This window comes from Eretmochelys imbricata, chromosome 7 (genome assembly GCF_965152235.1).
Source record: "Eretmochelys imbricata isolate rEreImb1 chromosome 7, rEreImb1.hap1, whole genome shotgun sequence".
In the NCBI taxonomy this organism is placed as follows: Eukaryota; Metazoa; Chordata; order Testudines; family Cheloniidae; genus Eretmochelys; species Eretmochelys imbricata.
In genome coordinates, this window is record NC_135578.1 from 99,780,906 (window position 1) to 99,803,478 (window position 22,573).

The following is a 22,573-nucleotide window of genomic DNA, read 5'->3' on the forward strand; positions in this document are numbered from 1 at the left end:
ACCAGAGGCCAAACCAAGAATAGAACTCATGTGTCCTGAGTGCCAGTCCAGTGCTCTCTCCACCAGGCCACACAGTCTCTAATTAGTTTCCTTTGGGGTGAGGAGTGAGACTATAAATACATAACTTGACATTTGTCAACAAATTTTTGTGCTTGTTTAAATTGGTGCCATGTCTAAGAGTGCCTACTTTTTACCACTCTAATAATGATTTCCTATGAAAAGTAAAACTATATTCATTTAAAATCTGAAAGCCAAGTTTACAGCCCAGCACCCACAATCCATTCTCAAAGCCATTTTAAAAGGAATTTACAATACCATCCTAGTTTATAAATTGTAAACGTTTTGGGGCAGGAAACCTGTCTTATGATGTGTTTGTAAAGTGATTTTCAAATTTATAGGAATACATCTCTGATTATTTTTCTGTGTTTCAGATTGTTAATAATTCTATCCTTTCCTACATTCACACAATAAGAACATAACAGCCATACTCGGTCGGATGACTGGTCCATCTAGCCCAGTATCCTGTCTTCTGACAGTGGACAGTGCCAGGTGCTCCCATTATTGTCAACAAAAGGTAAGCATGTGCTGAGAAGAAGGATTAGATATCCAAATTATAAGTAACCGAATGGTGAGTAACTCAGGCAACAGAATGGTGATCTATTTAACAAAGCTACCATTCACACAGCTCACTGAGCTGCAAAATGTGTATGTGATCCATTCGGTCTGGGCAGGCATAGGCAATGGGACATGATGCTGGCCACATCACTCCCCCTTATGTACCATTGGCTATGAAAATGACGTGCCTTCACCACATCAGCCCAATGAGCCCTTGGCTCAGGGGAACTTTGACTACCATTCACACAGGCATTCTAGACAATCAATAGCCTGTACAGAAGGAATTGAATGAACAAATAATTAAATTACAAAATGCTGAAGGGGTCAAAATGCTAATGCATTCCACTGATTTTCACAGGGTATTTGGAAAAATGAAATTCCAATGCCTCATTCATGAGGCAAACTTTGAATGAAAATGGAATGTGACAAAATATTAATTTCATGGACAAGAACAATTATGTAAACAGAGGCCTTGTGTGTAGTTTTTTGTTTTAGGGTTTGGGTTTTTTTTGATGGCAGCCAGAGATAACTTTTTTAAAACTATTTATGAATTCACCTATAGGGAATATATTTAAAGGTACATAACCAAACAAAGAACCAAGGTGTTAGTTCTACTTTTTAAAAACAGTGACTGAGTCAGAAAAAAACTGGGGCCAGAAGATAGGAATGCACACCCAGCTTTTTCAGGGAGAGGAGACTTCTTTGACAAAAGAGCCAGCCATGGTCAAAGGAAACTGGCTGGAGGAGACAGACTTCATGATTCAGACAAGAAGCCAAGAGCTGCAGCGGGGGGCTTCTTGACACCATAGAGCACTCCGACCAAATCCCAAAAAAATACTCAAGAGTGATGAGGAAACTGAGGCAAGGAATGGCATACAGGTGTTTCTTATTTTGCCTGGACCTGCACTTCTTTTGTGCCATCTAAAATAAATAGTAAGTGTGTTTGGAGACGCTATGCAAAGCCTAGAACTTTTTGCTTCAACTATCTGTGCCCTGAGGAAGTCAACTGTAAACCAGAGCACCCACAAGGTTGGAGCTCTGGGAAAGGATATGCTTAAAGGCTGTGCTTCATTTGTGCCAGGGTTTGCCAGAGCTGACCCCTGGCACCTCTAGGGTTGACAATTCATAGCACCAGCACCGTTGGGCTTGCTACATCAGTTATGAATGTAAAAAAATTTTATTGAGCCCCAACATCTCTTTCATTGCAAATTAAGCACTGCTTAATGGTGAGTCTGAGGGAGTCAGCACTAGTCTCAGGCTCTAGGCAGTTGGATTACAGGGTCTCAGCTCACAGAAGGGGGTTCTAGAGAAAGCATCTGCACTCTGAGAGTGCACCTAGAAACCCAGAGCCAGAGGCAGTGCCTGGACTCTGATCACACTCAGGAAAATTTAAAAGCACACAGGTCCGGCACGAGGGACCCAAACACAGCAGACCTGTTGTCATCCAGCAATGGGAGCTTGACCAGGGCTGCAACAAAGCAGACTTTCCAACAGAGTTCTAATGAATCGATCATTAGAATACTCAAGCAGCTGACTGAGGAGATATCTGAGCCATTAGCAATTATCTCTGAAAAGTCATGGAAGATGGGAGAGATTCCAGATGACTGGAAAAGGGCAAAATATAGTGCCAATATATAAAAAGGGAAAGAAGGACAACCCAGGGAATTACAGACCAGTCAGCTTAACTTCTGTACCCGGAAAGATAATGGAGCAAATAATTAAGCAATCAATTTGAAAATATCTAGAAGATAATAACCTGATAAGTAACAGTCAGCATGGATTCGTCAAGAATAGATCATGTCAAACCAACCTGATAGTTTTCTTTGACAGGATAACAAGCCTTGTGAATACGGGGGGATGTGGTAGACATGGTATATCTTGACTTTAGTAAAGCTTTTGATACCGTCTCACATGACTTTCTCATAAACAAACTAGGGAATTGCAACCTAGATGGAGCTACTATAAGGTGGGTACAAAACTGATTGGAAAACCAGTCCCAGAGAGTGGTTATCAGTAGTTCACAGTCATGCTGGAAGGGCATAACAAGTGGGGTACTGCAGGAATCAGTTCTGGGTCTGTTCAATATCCTCATCAATGGCTTCTGGTTAGCTGGGTAACCTTGAGCAAATCGTTTCACTGCCCTATCCCTCAGTTTCCCTATCTGAGCACTTTTGAGATGTACTGATGAAAAGCATTATATAAGAGCTAGGTATTAAGCTGAACATGTGCAAAAACCATAGTAAACTGATGGACTTCACATCTTGCCCTGAAGGTAAAAAATTCAATCAATTTGAATGATAAAAACATCACAGGAAAAGAGGTTATATTTAGATAATGGCATAGAGAATACTCTTATAAATTTGTGGATGATACCAAGCTGGGAGGGGTTGCAAGTGCTGTGGAGGATAGGTTTAAAATTCAAAATGATCCAGACAAACTGGAGAAGCGGTTTGAAGTAAATAGGATGAAATTCAATAAGGATGAATGCAAAGTACTTCATTTAGGAAGGAAAAATCAGTTACACACATACAAAATGGGAAATGACTGCCTAGGAAGGTGTACTGTGGAAAAGGATCTGGGTATCATAGTGGACCACAAGCTAAATATGAGCCAACAGTGTAACACTGTTGCAAAAAAAACCAGAACATTATTTTGGGATGTATTAGCAGGAGTGTTGTAAGCAAGACATGAGCAGTAATTCTTCTGCTCTACTCCACACTGATTAGGCCTCAAACGGAGTATTATGTCAAGTTCTGGATGCCACATTTCAGGAAAGATATGGAGAAATTGAAGAAAGTCCAGAGAAGAACAACAAAAATGATGAAAGGTCTAGAAAACATGACCTATGGAGGTAAGACTGAAAAAAATGGGTTTGTTTAGTCTGGAAAAGAGAAGACGGAACGGGGACATGATAACAGTTTTCAAGTACATAAAAGGTTGTTACAAGGAGAAGGGAGAAAAATTGTTGTTCTTAACCTCTGAGGATAGGACAAGAAGCAGTGGGCTTAAATTGCAGCAAGGGAGGTTTAGTGTGACATTAAGAAAAACTTCCTGTCAGGGTGGTTAAGCCTGAGAGGTTGTAGAGTTGGAGATTTTTAAGAGCAGGTTAGATGAACACCAGTCAGGAATGGTCTAGATAATACTTAGTCCTGCCATGTGTGCAGGGGACTGGACTAGATGACCTCCAAGGTCCCTTTCAGTCCTATGATTCTATGATCAATCCCTTCCTCCCCACCCCAACATATAGTGATAGCTACTTTAAATGATCTAATTACCTTCATGGTTTTTTATCAGGTGTTCTATTGGCATATTTGGATATTCTGTGCTGAAAAAAAAAATCACAAATACAAAAATAACACATGCCTTTACTGCAGTGTGTTATTTGCCCCTATCCTCTATTCCACTTCCCCAACTTCCAGGCAGATCGCTGTAGGCTTATGCAATCTCTTACCAAAAGCAATCATTCACAACTACAGAAAAGAATAGATTCTATTAGTTGTAGAATACCCCAGGCCTGTTCATTTTAACTAGAGTTCACAAAGAAAAAGTGCTTTGGGGGAGGCAGTATGGGCGACAGGGTCCTGACATAATGTGCACTTTCTGTACAAAAACTGAAATCTAAGAATTTACTCAGGAAAAGTTTGACTTCATATATATTCAGACAATTTTAACTCTCTCTACCACCTTATTCTTATTGTTCATTCTGTGACCATGACATGAATCAAATAATTGAATTGCAGCATTCTAAAGCATAAGTCTGAACATTCATCAGTGCTTTTGTTAACAGAAAGTAAAGGGTTCTGCTTCATTTAATGCTCCAATATTTAAAGATTAAATCAGACAGCTCTATCTATTTCCATATGCTGGGTATCTTACTTCAGATTTGCATAATAAAACTCATATGTAGAAATCCTATATACCTGAAAGAGAGAAATAAACTTTCCCAAAAGCAAACAAATATTTCTCAAACCTCCATTAATCAGCAAGGTCAAGTTCTTAGTGCAGGCTTGTTCATATCACTTGGAAATAATGGATTTTGACATTAAAATGTGAAGATTAATTTCCTAACCTTAAAAATACATGGCATCCCCTATAAATAATTAAGTAAAACAAGAGCTTATTAAAAATGCAAAAAACTGAACACTGATATTCAGAAAAATGCATGTATAGAATACATAAATGTGTTTGTCTTTTAAATACATACTTCCCTTTAGCAGAAGGGTACTTTGATTAAACTTTCATCAAAGTGGAATTCAATAAAGTTATCAAAACAGAATGCATGAACCAAGAGGCCATTGGAATACGGAATTTATTCTTAGCCATCTGAAGCTAATAAAGGCACTAGAGCACTCATGCTTTCTGAGAAATCACTCAAAGGAATCAGTGTGCATTACTGTGATATGGTTGGGGGCCACTGTACCTATTACATATTTTAAAACCAAACCAGTATTGTGGACAATATGATGACAGGAGACTTCGGCCTGGTCTACAGTACATGGTTATTTCGGAATTAGCCAAGTTACCTCGAAATAAAACTGATTCCGTCAACACAACCAAACCAGTCTTTTCGATTTAAAAGGGCTCTTTAATCTGATTTCTGTACTCCACCTCGGCAAGTGGAGTAGCGCTAAAATTAAGATCGCAGTTCCAGGTTACAGGTACTGTGGACGCAATTTGACGATATTGGCCTCCAGGAGCTATCCCAGAATGCTCCCTTGTGACCTCTCTGGTCAACACTCTGAACTCCGATGCACTAGCCAGGTAGGCAGTAAAAGTCCCGGGAACTTTTGAATTTCCTGTTTGGTCACCATCAGCACAGTCCACCATCACAAGAAACCACGCAGTCCCGGATTCGCAGACGAGCTCCAGCATGGTCCAAATGGGAGGTACTGGATCTCATCGCATGCTGAGGAGATGAATCTGTTATCGCAGAACTACATTCCAAAAAAGAAACGCAAACACGTATGCTAAAGTCTCCAGGGCCATGACGGAAAGAGGCTACTCCAGGGACACTGAGCAGTGTCGTACAAAAATCAAGGAGCTTAGGCAAGCATACCAAAAAGCTAGGGAGGCGAACGGGCGCTCTGGGTCACAGCCCATACATGCCGCTTCTACCATGAGCTGCATACAATTATGGGGGGGGTGACGCCACCATTACCCCACCACTGTCCGTGGACACCTTCAAGGGGGGAGTAGCACAGAGCGAGGAGGATGAGTTTTTGGAGGACAAAGAGGAGGAGGAGGACAGTGCACAGGCGGCAAGTGGGGAACTATTCTTAACGCTGGAGCCAATAGCTTCCCCCGACTCCCAAGGCATGTTCCCGGACCATGACCCTGGAGAAGGCACTTCTGGTGAGCGAGAGCTTGATCGGAGCCACGCAGTGGGGGGTAGGGGAAAACCCAGCCACACTGGGCTGTTCGCATTTAGTTTAAAAGGGCTCATCCCTGCTCAGAGCCTCATCGGAGCCCCGCGGTGGGTGGGTGGGTGTGAGGGGGCGGGGGAGGGTGTTGTGTGAAGCAATCATCCCAGAGAGCCCGCAGGCCCTCCTTTTATATGGCAAACCCACCAAGCATTGCTTGCTATGGAAAAGGGGGTCCGGCAGTTTGAAAGCACTGAAATGAATGCGGAAGAAGCAGAACCCCACGTACCCCAAGGACTTACCATGGCTGCCTGCAAGCTGAATTCTGTTGCCCGGCCGCATGTGTTGGCTTACTCACACCAAAGTGGCAGGCCCTTCAGTATAAGAGGCAAAATGAGACCTTGTACAGAAAGAACATGTGCTGTGTGCTATGAATTGCCTGTTTCACTGAGAAAGAGTGTCCCCTTTGTTCTCTAAAATGTACCTTTTAAAATACAACCCTCCCTTTTTCTCCTCCCGCAGCAGGTGCAAATGTTTCAACCCGGCCCCTATCTACTCCGTCCCAGAGGCTGGTCCAGATTGGAAGGCAGAAAAAACAAACTCAGGACGACATGTTTGCCAAGATCACGCAGTCCTCCCGCACAGATAGGGCCCAGCTGAATGCATGGAAGCAAACAATTGCGGAGTCGCGTAAAGCGTTACATGAATACGAAGAGAGGAGGGACATGCACAATGAGAGCAAGCAGGATGCTAAGTTCAAGCTCATGGGGGAGCAAACTGACATGCTCTCCTATATGGTGGATCTAATGTGGGAAAGGCAGCAAGACCACAGACTGCCACTGCAGCCCCTGTATAACCGCCCTCCTTCCTCCCCAAGTTCCATAACCTCCTCACCCAGACGCCCAAGAACACAGCGGGGGGAGGCTACGGGGACCCACACAGTCAATGCCAGAGGATTGCACAAGCAGCAGAAAGCTGGCATATCCGAAATTTTGATTTGGTTTCTGGACTTGTCCTTCCCTCCTCCTCCACCCCCCTACCCCAAATACCCCCTCCCCCATCTAGCTTCTGATTTCTCTCAATGTTTTGTGAAACAAATAATAAAAAAGTTTTTAAACAATTGTGACTTTATTTCCTTTCATATATGTAGGGGCGGGTAACTTTAAGAGAAACACACACAACTGTCACACCGTACCCTGTCCAGTCATGAAACTGGCTTTCAAAGCTTCTCTGATGTGCAGCACGCCCTGCTGTGCTCTTCTAATCACCCTGTTGTCTGGCTGTGTGAAACTGGCCACCAGGGAGTTGCCTCAACATCCCACCCTGCCATAAACGTCTCCCCCTTACTCTCACAGATATTGTGCAGCACACAACAAGCAGCAATTACAATTGGAATATTCGTTGTGCTGAGATCTAACCGAGTCAGAAAACTGCTCCAGCGCGCTTTCAAACGTCCAAACACACATTCTACCACCATTCTGCACTTGCTCAGCCTATAGTTGAACTGCTCCTTACTACTGTCCAGAGTGCTTGTGTACGGCTTCATGAGCCATGGCATTAAGGGGTAGACTGGGTCCCCAAGGATAACTATGGGCATTTCAACATCCCCAACAGTAATTTTCTGGTCTGGGAAGTAAGTTCCTTCCTGCAGCTGTTCAAACAGACCAGAGTTCCTGAAGATGCGAGCGTCATGCACCTTTCCCAGCCATCCCACATTGATGTTGGTGAAACATCCCTTGTGATCCACCAGTGCTTGCAGCACCATGGAACAGTACCCCTTGCGGTTTAAGTACTGGCCGCCCTGGTGTTCCGGGGCCAAGATAGGAAGATGGGTTCCGTCTATGGCCCCACCGCAGTTAGAGAACCCCAGCGCATTAAAGCCATCCACAATGGTCTGCACGTTTCCCAAAGTCACTACCTTGATAGCAGCTGGTCAATGATTGCATTGGCTACTTGCAGCACAGCAGCCCCCACAGTAGATTTGCCCACTCCAAACTGATTCCCAACTGACCGGTAGCCATCGGGCGTTGCAAGCTTCCACAGGGCTTTGGCCACTCGCTTCTCAACTGTGAGGGCTGCTCTCATTTTGGTGTCTTTGCGCTTCAGGGCAGGGGACAGCAAGTCACAAAGTTCCATAAAAGTGGCCCTACGCATACGAAAGTTTCTCAGGCACTGGGAATTATCCCATACCTGCAACACTATGCGGTCCCACCACTCTGTGCTTGTTTCCCGGGCCCAGAATCAGCGTTCCACGGCATGAACCTGGCCCAACACCACCATGATCTCCCAAACGCCACATGCCGTGCTTCAACGTCTGTGTCCATGTCCTCATCAGTATAGTAATCGTGCTGTTGTCGCTCCCTTGCCCAGATAATGCGCCAGGTATTTACAATGGTCAAAACTGCAGCGGAGATCTGATCGGGCTCCATGGCTATGGCGCCTGCACGGGTAATCCTGGAAAAAGGGCATGAAACATAGGAGAGCAGAGTGGCAGCGGAAGCGGTGCTGTTCGGTTCACGGTAGCGGAAAAAAGGCGGGAAATGGTTGTCTTCTGTAGCTTTCATGGAGGTGGGAGCCCAGGACAGACAACATGGAGAAGCTCGGAAGCGCGGCAATAGCAGGACGGCAGAGTTGGCGGCGGAAGCTGTGCTGCTCGGTTCACGATGGCCGAGCAGAGTTGGCAGCGGAAGCGATCGATGAGGAAGAGAAAGAGTAGATAGTAGAGATTACATAGGAAGATGAGAGGAAATGTGAGGTGGATTCATGGTAGCAGGAGAGCAGCGGTGCACCGTCTGCTGAAAGCAGTATGGCGTCTGCACACCAAAAAGGCGTGAAACGATTGTCTGCCATAGCTTTCGCGGGGGAGGAGCAACTGATGTCACACACCCAGAAACACCCGTGAGACTGTTTTTGCCCCATCATGCACTGGGAGCTTAACCCAGAATTCCCGTGGCAGGGACTGCGGGAACTGTGGGATAGCTACTCACAGTGCACCGCTCTGACATTCGATGCTAGCCTTGGCCTTGGTACTGTGGACGCACTCCGCCAAATTCACGCGCTTTAGTGGGGACACAGAAGACCAAATGTATAAAATAGCTTCCGAAAATTCAAATAGAATAATTTTGAAATAATTTCATACTGTAGATGTACCCTTAATGAATAGAGAAATATTTCCAGACCTGCTTCATGATCTAATAGGAGCAAGCTGTGTGGGAACTCATGTTCAAGAATTAGAAGTTACCAACTTAAATCCTTATGAAGTTCCCTAAGCCTCAATGTGGTGGGGGGGAATCACTCATGGGAATTACTGGCTTATGTGCCTCATTCTGGAAGGTACCAAGAGCCTCCAAATGGTGCTCGGCACTAATGAGTGAGACAGATACGGCAATTTCCTGCAGTATTGAGGGAAAACCTTATTAAATTAAATTTATGCATCATTGTGGGCAAGGGATTGTATGCAATTCTTTGGGAGAGGGGTACCACAACCCTTCAGGAACTAAGATTCCTAGAGGGTGATTAGGCAAATTCACTCATGATGTCACGCTTCCAGAAAGCTACCACCTCCTGGGGAGGCTTGCATACACTGGTTCAAACTCGATTCTCCACAGACCAATAGACAAAGAAAGGACTTTTGGATAAATAACTTGAGTTTAAACTGCCACAGTCCTTCATGCTGATCCAGCCAAAGGAGCCCCCCAGTCCTTAAGGAAGGGCTGGAAGGACTTACACTGACCTGTGAAGATGATCTCTGGTAAGCTTATTAGCATGAGTGTGGATCCTTTTATTGTTTTTAATATGTTTTCTCGGTAATCCTTTTACCTTAAGAATAAATGTGTTGCTTGGAAAGAACTGTGTGGTAACTTAACTGGGGCAATTACACCATTTACCATCTCTGAGGAGAAAAGTAAAGCAGGCCTGCTTAGACAGTCTGACTTCACTGAGCAATTCACAGTGTCGGCAGAGAGCTGTGCTGCCTGGAAATACCCTGGTCAGCTGTCTCCACCAAACCGAGGTGACAGCTGGGGAGCCAGAAGCCTAAGAGTGGGTGCCCTTGATGGACCATACAGGGCGAACAGCAGTGCAGTTGCCCTGAACTGTGTCATATAGTCTCCTAACGCTGGTTATCACTATTGGGAATTAAGGGTGCTCAGCAATGTCTTCCAGTTGCTCATCACCTTGCTGGACCAGGGTCTTTAAGACTAACTTCAAGAAAAAAATAAAAGAGCAAATATTAACAGAAAACTTAATAGAGCTACTATTATAGCCTCAGACAGCATTGGGTTCCAGAGCTCCTGAATTCCCCCCATGTTGTGTGTGTGTCTGTCTAACAGAAGCACAGATTGAGATGGTGTGGCTGAAGGTGATAATACTGCACTTCCATCCCTTGTAAATGCAGTTTGTAGAGACAGACAGTACCAACTAATCCCAGTATTCTCCAATTCTGTGACAATTTCAACTATTTAAAAAAAAAAAAAGAATTCTTGCCCTCAGAGTTGTGGAGAAAATCTTGAAGAGGTTTCCCCAAGTGCACCCTACCACACAAGAAACAGAAGGCAGTATGAAAAAGAACCCCAAGGGTTTTTTTTGTTTGTTTGTTTGTTTTTAAATCTCACGATCTATGAGACTGGACTCATGATTTTTAAACACCTGGGGCTGGCAGTTCTGAAACTCTTCTGAAATTATTTCAGCAGCCAACTGTATTACAGGTGTTTTGCTGCTGCCACCACAGAATTTATTACCAATACGGTTACAGCTTTGGTCACAGCACCTTTGTTGCTGTTCCTTCATGGTATCATTGCGTGTATAATAACGAATCTGCTGGCTCGTTACTGGGCACTGTGTTCACCCATTTCCATATCCAGTCAGCAGAGGCCTCCATGATCCCCCAGAATACAGGAAAGGGAAGCATAAACCAAAATCAGAGGCAACCAAGGAGCCAAAATCTGCATTAAACCAGGAGCAGCAAACTGGAAGCGGCAGCCTAGGAGCTGGCTGCAGAGTGAAGGTCAGATAGAAACACCACCCCTGTAACCCCAAGTGGAGCTCTGGAGCCTCAAAACTCTAACTGTTCTATAGGGAAGTTATGGTTTATGGTTTTAATTTGGAACTCAAATATTAAATGTTATTTACCCTTTAGGTCAGGAAATCCCCTTCACAAAAGGTGGACATGTAAGGCTTTGGGACAGTAACCTTTATCCTATCATTGTTTCAAGATTTTAAAACAAAACTAACATTGTTAAGAAAATGTGTAGAGCTGCTAACTCATGATTTTATCACAAGTCATGTGATATTTGGTGTTTTTCTTAGTGCTCCAGTTCCTTGAGCTCAGTGATTATGTGCGAATCTTCGCTTTTATTTAATTGTTTTTAAAAAGTACATTTCTCGCCCTATTGGTTTCAGAGAAAAGCTTGTAAACATTACCTGAATACAACCCAAACACTTAAAAGCTGGAAAGAAAAACAAAAAGAATCCTTCTTTTAATCTCAATTTTTAAACTAATCGTATGAATTGGGGGGGGGGCTGACTTTTGAATGCTCAAGGTTGGCAATGTTGAACGTGTCACTCATTGGCTAGAAACAAGTAATTAAGCAAAGTAATATGGTCAAACATCTGCAGCTACAATCTCAAAGCACTTTAGAGTCATTAAACAAGCCTCTCAGTAGGCATGTGAGAAAAGAATTATACCTATTTTACACAGAGATAAACTGAAGCAAAGAGAGATAAAGCAACTTTCCTAATGTCACCTATGTAGTCTGAACAGTACGAAAGAGACCCCAGGAGTCCTAGTTCCTCCTCTGCTTAGATAACTAGGCCATAGTGGCTAATGCACTGATTATAAATATGTTTGCTATAATACTACCATTATTTAGCAAGTCTTCACTTTAAAATATCAGTTTCAGTCCAGAAATGAGTTTATGAGAAGTAGTTATTGTAGGTTATTGAACTGAAATTACAAGGGAGATTATCAGTTTTGTTTTCAGATAAAAAAAGAATTATGTTAGACATAGTATTTCATACTAACCCTAATACAGAGTGTTTTTGTTTTCCTTTTGCTAAAGGAAGCCCCAGTGTTCTACTTAATTGTAGAAAACAGAAATTTACTGAACCCTCAAGGTGCATAAATGCACAGCTATCCAAACACTGTCATACATAAATGTAATGAAATGCCTCAGGTTTCCATTGACCTAAAAACTACCCTGATTTGCATACATATTTAATGAAAAACAAGGATAGAATGTTAGCAATAACATTCATTGCTTACTTATATAAAAACATATGTTGAAATAGCATTAAGGTTGGGACGTAAAGCTATAAAAGCCAAAAAATTCATAGTGAGACTGGGATCTAAACTGTAAATTACAGAATTGTAAAAAACCCCACAGATCCCCGGTCATTTTTAGGGTCTATCCAGTTCAAGGAATTTGCAGCTTCCAGAGTTGTGTGGGTTTTGACATGTTGTGGATCTTGGCTGCATTCCAGGCCAACCTATTGAGGAGCAATGCCATCTCTGAATACCAGGGTAGAGAGTTTAGAAAGTGTTCAGAAGGGAATAGCTCACACAAATCAGCTCTTGTCTCCTGTGCTCTGCAACTCTCTGTCCTTGGTGAAATCCTACACCCTCTTATTGGAGCCACATCTTAGTACGGGAGGTAGCAACATGGGGATAAATCATTCAATATAGGGGTTGGCAGCAACTCTCTCATATCTCTGCTTGCCATTGAGGAATAATTTGGAAGGTCAATGGGGTAGCATATAGAATCAAAGAATCATATCACAGAAATGTGGGGCTGGGAGGGACTTCAAGAATGTCATCATGTCCTGCCCCCTGCACTGTGGCAGGACCAAGTAAACCTAGAACATCCCTGACAGATGTTTGTCACACCTGATCCTGAGGTTCCTTACTCCAATGATAGGGATTTCACAGCCTTCTTTGGAAGTGTATTCCAGAGCTTAACTATCCTTATAGTCAACAAGTTTTTCCTAATATGTACTAAATCTCCCTTGCTGCAGATTAAGCCAATTAGTTCTTTTCCTACTTTCAGTGGACACTGAGAACAATTAATCATTGTCCTCTTTATAACAGCCTTAACATATTTGAAGACTTATCAGGTCCCTCCACTCCCCACCCCTTAGTCTTTGTTTCTCAAGACTAAACATGCCCAGATTTTTTAACCGTTCCTCACAGGTCAGTGCCCTGTCCCCAGGCAGATGTCTTGTTCCTCCATTCTCTCTCCAGGCAGTCATAAAAGTCTAACTGCTTCACAGATTCTGTGCTCCTTTACCTCCTTCAGCCTCTGCACTTTTTACTTGGGAAAGCCCTTATCCAAAGCCCTTCACAGAGAAGGCCTGAAAAGGGTCTACCCTCCTTTTATACAGCTATGTTGCAACACAAAGGAAGCTTGCAAAGGTTTAAGGGAGAGGTCCCGAAACTGTGGGGTTCAGAGAAACATTCAGGGGACATGGCAGGGCCCAAGTCAGCCTCCACAGGGGACACGGAGGGAGCACCACCCAGCCCTGCTCTGCTCCAAGCTGCGCTCTGGCTCCGCCTTTAGTTGTGGTCCTGGCTCCCGGCCCAGCGCCCAGCTCAGCCCCTGACTGCGACCCAGCAGCGGCTCCACACCCATCCCCACCACCAGCCTCAGCTCCATTCCCAGCCCTGCTCCCACCTCCACCTGTGGCCCCAGCCTCAGCCCCCTTACCCTGTCCTCGTCCTCCCCCCGCCCCTGGAGCTGCGGCCCTGCTCCCAGCTCCTGGGGGGAGCACGGACAGGAGCAAGGGGCAGGGTGCTATGACCCTGAAATGTTTGGGGACCACAGATCTAAGGACCCACACAAACATGAGTGTTTTAACTCAAACAACTCCTTAACAACTCTCTGCATGTCATTACTGCATGGTATCTTTCACTCTGATATACAAACACCCACCATGAAATTCTCCAAAGACCCCTAGCGTACAAGCCATTAGGATGTTTGGGAGATAGTTCTTTACCACCCAAGAGTCACCTGTCTTCCTGAATGAGATCATCAAAATCTCACGAGACCCTGTACCAACACATACAATTCCTTAAATGATTATTACTTCTAGGACAGTAGTGCCTAGGAGCTCCAGTCATGGATGAGAGTCCCATTGTGCTAGGCCTTGTACGAACACTGCACAGAATGAAAAGTCAGTCTCTGTCCCAAGGAGCTTATACTCTAAGTATAAGACTAAAGACAACAAATGGATACAGACAGGTGGGAGTGTATTTAAAAAAAAAAAAAAAAGAGAGACAATATTGGTCAGCATGATAGGCAGTGGCCTCTGCCCACCATCATCAAACCATTGTCAAGTTTGTTGTAGGTACTAAGGCAAAAGGTAGAGTTGAGAAGATATTTGAAGGTGGATAATGAGGTGGCTTGCAGATGTTTATGGCAAGTGCTTCCCAAACACCTGAGGCAGCATAGGAGAAAGCACAAAGGTGCTTGTTTGAAAATTTAACAGGTAGGCAAAAGACGCTGGAACCATGGGCCAATCAGAGGTGAGCAACAAATGATAGCTAATGGTGAGCAATACCTTTATTACTCAAGGTATGGCATAAAGTACACTGGTAAATACAGTGAGAATGTGTTTATATAGGTAGCATGTGGCCATTTCATAATGAAATAGATTGATACATATAGTCAGTGTTTTTCTATTATTTGTAAGACTAATTTAGATGGCAGTGCAGATATTGCTTATACTTTTGCCCTTCTAGGGTCTTGTTTAAAACTACCTTGGATCAAAAATGTAAAAGATAAGATGTTAACGTACTCCTGAAACAAACTGTCCTTGTCACAAACCAGAAAACACACAATATGAATTACCTGATGGCTCTACTGTAGAGTCAGAATACCAGAATTGAAGTGTGGGGGGGGGGTTGGGGGGGGGAATAAAAGGCAGCAAGCCTAGAAAGAAGTATATAACCGAAGTCACGTGCACATCCTTATACAACATATTAAGACCCTCAAGTCCAAGTTTTTAGAAGTCCATGTAAGAGAGTGCACAAGGCAAAACAACCAATTCATAGACAAATGTGCAAATCCTCAGTTTGCACACATACGTGTGTTTTGCATGCACAGGCTGAACATATGCAAAAAGTACCTCTATGCCTATTAAATATCTGGGCTTCACTAACTTGTACTGAATGACAGACCCTTTTGTGGATTATTAAATTATATGAATCAGGCACAGATCCTGCAACTGAAGTAAATTGGGTTTCCTGTGTGCAAAGCAGCCCACCCATTTGTAGGTTTTGGATCTTAATAAGTAAACAAACGTGATTTTTTTAAATGTCTCTATCATGTAGCTTTTATTTAATTGAATTGATAGTTCAGTGTTAAATCACAGTGAATCCAGCCCCTGTGTTGCTACAGTTTTAAGATCAATAGTGTGAAAATTACCCTTAGATTTGGATGCTATGGAAATACATGAAGAACAAAGACAGTAACTATACACATGGTCACAAGTAAGAAGTCTTATCAGTATTATAAGTTTTACTAAGTAGATGATTAAGGTTACAATCACACATAAGTATACAAAACCTGAGAGAGCCCATGCAAAAGCTCTTGCTGTATTCATACTCACATACCTATCTGACTTGTTCCATTCCATTGCTATTATTGTTCTCATTATAAAAGTGTTTGCCTCCATTACCTCATTTCAATGTATGCAAAGCTTTTACAGCCAGGTGGATTTGTTTAGTTTATACCATAAAATTATGTATATGCTAAGGAAGGAAGCAGCTCATCATAGGAAGTTAAAATCAATCCAGCATTGTTCACACTTTTCCCTGGAATTATTCCCATTCTAAAAAATGGCCCTTGCCATTTGGCTCTGTAACACTAGCTCATTTTGACTCTTAATATCCCAAATCTAGTCACACAAGAACTGTTCAGAAAGTTGTTCCAGGTCACGAATAATAGCAGAAGGGTTATTGCCCACAATGGAGCAGATCCTCAGGTGCTAAAAAACTATCATAGCTCCATTTGTCAGCCCATTTGTCCATGGCACATTTGACTGAAATTGAGCCATGACAATTTACACCAGCTGAGGATCTTTCCCAATAAGTCCATTACTGCTTTTTGTTTTACAAGTTTAATATTTTCAGCCTTTATTGACATAGCTCAGAGCCTATTATAGCATTGGTAATAGCTAAAGTTGAAGCCTCTCATTATTATATAAAATCCAGCTGCAATCATTCCCAGAATTTGACGTGTGTCCTAACAATACAAGCTCCTGAATTCATTATTTAAGAACCTGCAATTTCACTAAGGAGGGAATACATTTCACCTCCAAAACACCTTGACTAATTGGCTTGGATTAAGTGCACTGGCCATCTGTGCCATGCGTAAATTTCACTCAGCGATTTTTTATAAGTATACATATCTCATGACTTAATGAGGAGACTTCATTTTAGGAAATACTTCTTTAGGACCTTGAAGGTCTGAACAGCCTCATTGCTTGAATGAGCCATCTATTGTCACGTCTGTTAGATATTATAAGATCTTTACCTGTACAGGATATAACGAAAGACTAACCTAGTAGCTATGAAGAATGGTTGCCTTGGGTGTAGTACCTCTCCAACATGTACCGGTCATAGTTAAAAATAAGTTGGTTTACTGTTACACTAGCTCAAACCATCTTATCAAATCCTCTTATCAAAACATTTTTTTCCAGCATTTTTGTCAAGGTTCCTTCCTCACTCTGAACTCTAGGGTACAGATGTGGGGACCTGCATGAAAGACCCCCTAAGCTTATTCTTACCAGCTTAGGTTAAAAACTTCCTCAAGGTACAAACTTTGCCTTGTCCTTGAACCCTATGCTGCCACCAAGCGTGTTAAACAAAGAACAGGGAAAGAGCCCACTTGGAGACGTCTTCCCCCAGAATATCCCCCCCAAGCCCTACATCCCCTTTCCTGGGGAAGGCTCGATAAAAATCCTCACCAATTTGTACAGGTGAACACAGACCCAAACCCTTCGATCTTAAGAACAATGAGGTTCTTAAAAGAAGAATTTTAATTAAAGAAAAGGCAATAGAATCACCTCTGTAAAATCAGGATGGTAAATACCTTACAGGGTAATCAGATTCAAAACATAGAGAATCCCTCTAGGCAAAACCTTAAGTTACAAAAAGACACAAAAACAGGAATATACATTTCATTCAGCACAGCTATTTTACCAGCCATTAAACAAAAGAAATATAATGCATTTCTAGCTAGATTACTTACTAACTTTTTACAGGAGTTCTGAGCTGCATTCCTGATCTGTTCCCGGCAAAAGCATTACACAGACAAACAGACCGACCCTTTGCTCCCCTCCCGCCCCTCCAGCTTTGAAAGTATCTTGTCTCCTCATTGGTCATTTTGGTCAGGTGCCAGCGAGGTTATCTTAGCTTCTTAACCCTTTACAGGTGAAAAGGTTTTGCCTCTGGCCAAGAGGGATTTTATAGCTCTGTGGACTGAAAGGTGGTTACCCTTCCCTTTATATTTATGACATGGAGAGAGCTGACGATTCAAAAGGACACTCTTGGACTATTTTAACTAGTAATCAAGGTTTCCCAAATAAAATTCATTTTTTTTAAAAAAAAAGAAAAAAGGAGTTAAAGCCAACAGTGTGTTTCAAGTCAGTCCAGGTAACAGCCACCTACCCACCCCCAAAATACTATACCTTCTTTACAAATATTCTTTGTTTAAAAATCCACAAATATTAAAAGAAATGAACAGGTAAGGGATTTAGCCAGTTCCCCATTGCTGCCTAATCCATAATTCACAATGGCCCCATCTGATTTACACATTTCATCCCTTCCCCAACAGATTTGAGGCCCACCACAGTGGTGTCTCTTTTCCAGCAAATAGTATCCAGTCTATAACTGGTGTGTGTGTGTGTGCACACAAAGAGTTTATGCCTGGGTGAGATAAAAAGGTGGTGGATGAAGTAGGGAAATAGACTGGAAGTCCTCATGAACACATAATATTTTAAGCAATTTAATTGTTATATTTAGAAAAATTTACATTTTTAAGGTTTTAACATGGGTAAAAATCTCCAGGTAAAGTTTTCAAAAGCACCTATTTTCAAAAATGAATGCCAATGGAACATAGGGGCCCATAGTCACAAAGGTATTTAGGCACCTAAAGATGCAAACAGGCAGCTAGTGGGATTCAAAAAAGCACTAATGACCACTAGAAGCTGGTTAGATACCTACCTCCCCTTGGAAATCAATAACCTAATTCACTTAATTATTTTTGTAAATCCCACTTGGTGTCCAGTCTTTAGGTCTGTGACATACTATACCTTGTGGGGAGCATCTTGTAACCCCCATATTCTTCATCTGTATATATAATTGTGATATTATATATAAAGCATGCCTTGTAAGGTATCAGGGGAAAGGTTATGATCTGCTGAAAGTCATTTATCTGTCCATATATGTATATCATTAATGCATATGATGTTATGAGAATTGTGTTGTATAGTTGTCACTAAAACATGCTGTAAGTTGGGGAATCAGTGAGATATTAGCTCCAAGAGGCAACAGCAAGGAAAGTAACCGACGTCCAAGCAGGGTGTCAAACAACCCATCAACAGCCATTGTCCAGCAAGGGAGCTACAATTCAATGAGTCTCATGCATGAGGCCACACCAGGGAAATTGCTCACCCTTGCCCGGGGACTCAGCAATGCCCACAAGACATGCCTGGGCTTGTGTTCTACAAGCACATGGGACAAAGAGTATAAAACAGAACACAGCAAGCCCATGCTTAGCTTATCTCCTGCCCCCACCTACACTGCAAGCAACAAAGACACTCACAGAAGACAGAAGACTTCAGCAGAGGAGACTGGTCCAGGTTTCAAGGATGAAATCTGTATAATAAGGACCACAATAACCAATGGGGGTTAGAAAAACTGCTTAATCAGATGTTTCCCAGCCTAATAGGGTTGAGAGTTTAGACTGTGTGCTTATATATTTTATTCTTTTTTATTTATTTATTTATTTATTAACTAACTCTGACTTTTTGCCTATCACTTATAATCTATCCTTTGTAGTCAATACATTTGTTTTACCAGTGAGTTTATATGAAGTGGCAAGACTGCTCAGGATTGTAAAGGCTTGTGTATATCCACTTTCCGCTGATGAAGTGGTGAACCAATTAATAAATTTGCACTGCCCATCTTGAGCAGTGCAAGATGGTATATTCCTGAGGTACAGTGCTGGGAGCTGGGGGGATTTGTCTGGTGCCTTTCCCTGTATGATTCATGAGTGGCTCTGGGAGCATTTATGCAATCTAACTGGCTGTGGAGCTCCACATGCTGTTGTGCTGAGTGATAACAGCACCTGGAGGGGCTTGCTGCTTTGTCACTAGCAAAGCATTGTGAGAGACAGCCCAGGACGGAGAAAGATAAGGAGGGCACAGTAATCCCACAATCCCAGGCTGCACCCCGGGGAACCCGTCACAAGGTCCCTAAGCTAAATGTGGGACTTGGGCACTTCTGAAAAATGTTACCTTCCACTTTTCCCTATCCCTCTTCATCCATCCCCTTTCCAGTTCCTGCTCCTCTCCTCCATGCATCCCCTCCCCTTGAGTAAAGACGTCATTATTCAATATAACAGAAACCATCAATGGCCAGGTCTATATCAAAGAGTTAAATCGACCCAGTTACGTCACTCCAGGATGTGAAAAATCCACATCCCTGAGCAACATGGTTAAGCAAACTTAACCCCCAGTGTAGACAGAACTAGGCCAATGAAAGATTTCTTCCATCAACCTAGCTAACCCCTCTCAGGGAGGTGGATTAACAGTGATAGGAGAACCCCTTCTTTCCCTATAGTGAGTAGTTACACTGAAGCACTACAGCAGCACAGCTGTGTCTCTGCAGCAGTTTAAGTGTACACATAGCCAAAGTCTGAGATGCTGTTGTACTGCCATGTAACTCTAGACATGGAAACCAACCCAGCTACAGGGAAATGTCCTCCACTTACGTAGCCGCTAAAAGCACACGGTCAAGGAGAAGAAAGAAAGAGGAAGTGTTTGAGAAGGCACCATAACTTGAACTATTAAATGTTATCCAAATTTCAACTTCTGGTGGATATAACTCAGAGTACGCAAGCCTGTACTGTGTTGTTTTTGCTACTAACCCAAAGTCGTATTTTGAACCTAAATCCCTAGAAATCAGATATTTGTAAAAAAAGATAGATTCAGATAATGCAGTGATCTTCTGACAGCTGTCTTCTCAATTTCTTTCCTAAAAAGAAAAAAACTCAGTTCTCAAAATCTAGACTTTGCTAACCAACTGCCATAACCCAAAAAAAAGCCTTTAAAAATATTCTTGCAAATCAAAAATTTTGCATTATAATTTCCTGAAACCAACTTTTCTATGTCATAAAAATAATTTGTTTGCAGTTAGGCAATTATTCAGATCATTTCAGATTTTAATGAAATTATATATGGCATTTGACCAAGTAAAGTCTTGAAACAGAACTGAGAAATAAATCCTTTTAATTTCTCATTTTAAGCCTACTAAAGAGAAAATGCTGAGAAAGGTGATATTGCGTAAATATCTCTGGTCTAAAAATCAATTCACAATACATTCATAAATTAACAATTACCCTAGACTAAAACATTTATTGCTAGAAAAACACTGCATAATTAAACTAAAATTGAATTTCTTGTTGTTCATTCACATAATTTTTGGTTTCTCATGAAAATTTCCAGTAAAAGTTTCCACTTGGTTGCATCACGCTGTACTACTTCTTATACAGCTATACATACCATATTCAACACATTTGGCCATCATTACTAGAATTACATTCTTTAAAGGTCAAGTGCCAGACAAGTCATGTTAGCTAGAGACTTGTAATACTAGCTGGAAACATTTAAATGGTCAGGATCACTAGTACAGTCCGTAAGTGGCAAAACTGCATTGATAATCTTGCTAGTTAAGACCCTGATTCAGCAAAACATTTGAGCTCATGCTTAAGTTTAAGCATCCCCTTGAAACCAATGACTACTCACATGCTTACAGTTACACGTGTGCTTAAGTACTTTGCTGAGTAGCAATTATAGCCATTACTGATGATTTACTGTAGCTTCTAAACTTTCTGAATTCAGATGTCTGACAAGGTGGTCTTGCACACCCCACCAGAGGGTGAATCTCCAGTTACCCTGTGAGGAGAGCTTTCAAAGCAGCCAGAAGTGGTATGTCAAGGATCTCGCCCTTCATTGTTTATTCATGGTCTCTCATAAATTGCATTTTCTCATCCTCTATGATTTTTTGTTCTCTTGCATTGAGATCAAGGGCTTGTCTACAAAGTGGGGTAATGCACACTATGGGGGTGTGGTGTCTAAAGTTCACTAAAATGTTGCACATTAATTGGTCTGTGTAGACCCTGCTGGTGTGCACTAAAGATTCCTTCATGTGCTTTAACATTAGATTGCATAGTGTGCACCAGCAGGGTCTACACAGAGACAAGAAAAATATCTCAAATAGACTTTTTTTAAGTTTGGGGATTTTTTCCTTTTTTATAATTTTCTAAGAATTTCTTCCTCTCTCATGACACTGTTGCTCTGTGTTCATGTAAAAAGTTGTTCCAATTCAGCTCAAAAAGCCAAAGACAGACAATAACTGGAAGGAGTTACTAGTCATTCTTCCACCTTCATAGATTTGAAAGTGAGTTTATAGAAAAAGGGAAAAAAGAATCAGGTTGTGTCATTTCACGTTCCATTTCATCTCCCCCTTTGTCAAAATTGTCTCTAGTGTTCGTCATGAGGGGTTATTGATTAGTCCAATGTGCAGAGGATGAGGGAAAGGAACAACTACATCTGGAAAATAGGATATGCCTTCAACACATCTTACATTGTGTCATTACCTTTAGTCTTTCCATCATTCCAAGCAGTAACATTCACAGCCTTTCCAAATAAATAGTACTCATTCTTTCACATGTATGTAGCTTGGAGGAGGCAAAGAAAGTTTAGTCCACTAAGGTCACAGTGAAAAAACAATTATTAATTGGTCGCTTGGACTTTACCTGGTAAGTCAATCCTATTAATCGAGTTTCTTTCAGCCTAACAGCTTCAGTCAACTGCAATGATTAAAAAGTGACATTTACTAGAGGAATAAAAATCTATTAGAAAAGGGAATTTGTCCTTCTGGGCTTGTTTTTCTCAAGCCTTTCAATTTTTCTCCCAAGAGGCTGTTAGTAGCTAAAAGACATCTGAAATTATTCACAGATATGAAAGGCTGGAAATATTTCAGAATTCATTTTTTGGTTCCTCTTCACATGTGAAAGTCTGGCTGGGGTTACAGAAGATAAATATTTCATGTGATATAGTCTCACTTCAAGCTACAAGAGAAGATTCAATAGTTGGGTACTTTTGGGAATCTAATCAAATTTCTGATGTACAGTCTCTTCATGTGGTCTTGTTTTTAAAACACGTAAAACAATCTTGTTAATCTTAGAATCCACACACACACACAATAAGTCTAATTTTATTTTCTTCCAGAAAGGTTTGTTTAGACAATAGGTAACAGAGCCTGACAGGATCATACTATAGAGGAGGCCTGGCAACCTCTCAGAAGCTTTACAGCC